Raw genomic sequence first — 1,205 nt, 5'->3', positions numbered from 1 at the left:
ATTATGAAACAATAGTATTGAGTTTTCTATTTGACATTTTAATAATTTTAATATTATTTTATTTTATAAAATTAAAATTAAATAAGTCAACAATTTTATTCCAGTTCTCCTGCCACAGTGGACTTAAGTGATTATGTCTGGACATTCAAGAACTGCTTGAATTTGATGTGAATCTCCACTGGTCAGTGCAGCTCCAAACTCAGCAAGATGTGTAGGATCATCTATAACTCTTTTATCAGCCTCAATGATCTGAGCCAATGACTCTCTGTGGGACGAGAGGATCATGTAATAAAAATGTACTATAGCCCATGGTTTTTCCAAAAAATGGCTCCAAAATCACCGCAAATTTTATTACACTTTCTGATACGTATCGATGTACTAATGCTATGTAGAAAGTTTGAGCCAATTCCAGGATTAAATTTTTGAGTTAGGGCCATGTAAAAATGAGCAAATTTCAGAAAATTTCCCTGTACTATAGCCTATGGTTTTCCAAAAAATCATTAATTCCAACAAAAAAAGACTATGCAGCATACCGTACAGCTGGTTAATTTTGAGGAGAAAAATTTTGCGAATCCTTAAAAATAACCTGGTTTGCGGATTAAATATTTGCGGTTTTGACAGTTATTGTAGCATTATCTACTGTGGTCATGCATGAATTTCATTATTTTGCGGATTTAAATTTTGCGCTTTAAATGGAATCGCAAACTCGCAAAATTTAATTCCCCGCAAATATTTCCTGCTGTACGGTATATTGCATACATTACACAGTTATACAAATGTCAATATACTGTACTATTCATACATGTACATGTTGTGGATAAGGTACAAGTACATGTACATACCTTTCAAGTGAGAGACAGTTCCCCAGTCATGGCAACATTCTGAAGTATTGGATGATCCATAGCCAGTGAGAGGAGGGCAGAGACTATAGTGACACCTGCTAAGGGACCATCCTTTGGGGTAGTACCCTTTAATTAATAATAATAATGATAATAAATTAATTAAGTGATAATAATAAATAATACTTTATTGCCGTTGTCATTAATGATAATAATAATAATATTAATAATAATAATAATAATGAAGTATTACCTGCCTCAGGAACATGGAGATAAATTTTTGCTTTGTCAAGGAAATCATTTGTAGGATCTTTTGAAAACAAAAATGACTAAAATAAATACAAAAGTACAATTTTACATAACATA

General features: G+C 31.9%; 1 long non-coding RNA gene across 1 annotated transcript; it reads right to left on the bottom strand.

Annotated features, from left to right (window-relative positions):
- Nucleotides 1–79: 79 nt before the first annotated feature.
- Nucleotides 80–1,166, bottom strand: LOC109593397 (uncharacterized). Its single transcript, XR_002190933.1, has 3 exons — nucleotides 1,093–1,166; nucleotides 843–968; nucleotides 80–265 (listed from the first exon to the last, which is right to left on the bottom strand). It is a non-coding gene; the product is annotated as an uncharacterized LOC109593397 (long non-coding RNA).
- Nucleotides 1,167–1,205: the final 39 nt, after the last annotated feature.

Source organism: Amphimedon queenslandica, unplaced genomic scaffold (genome assembly GCF_000090795.2).
Source record: "Amphimedon queenslandica unplaced genomic scaffold, v1.1 AMPQUscaffold_1703_Cont26289, whole genome shotgun sequence".
In the NCBI taxonomy this organism is placed as follows: Eukaryota; Metazoa; Porifera; class Demospongiae; order Haplosclerida; family Niphatidae; genus Amphimedon; species Amphimedon queenslandica.
Note: the sequence above shows the minus strand (reverse complement) of the source record. Positions and strands in the feature narration are given on the sequence as shown.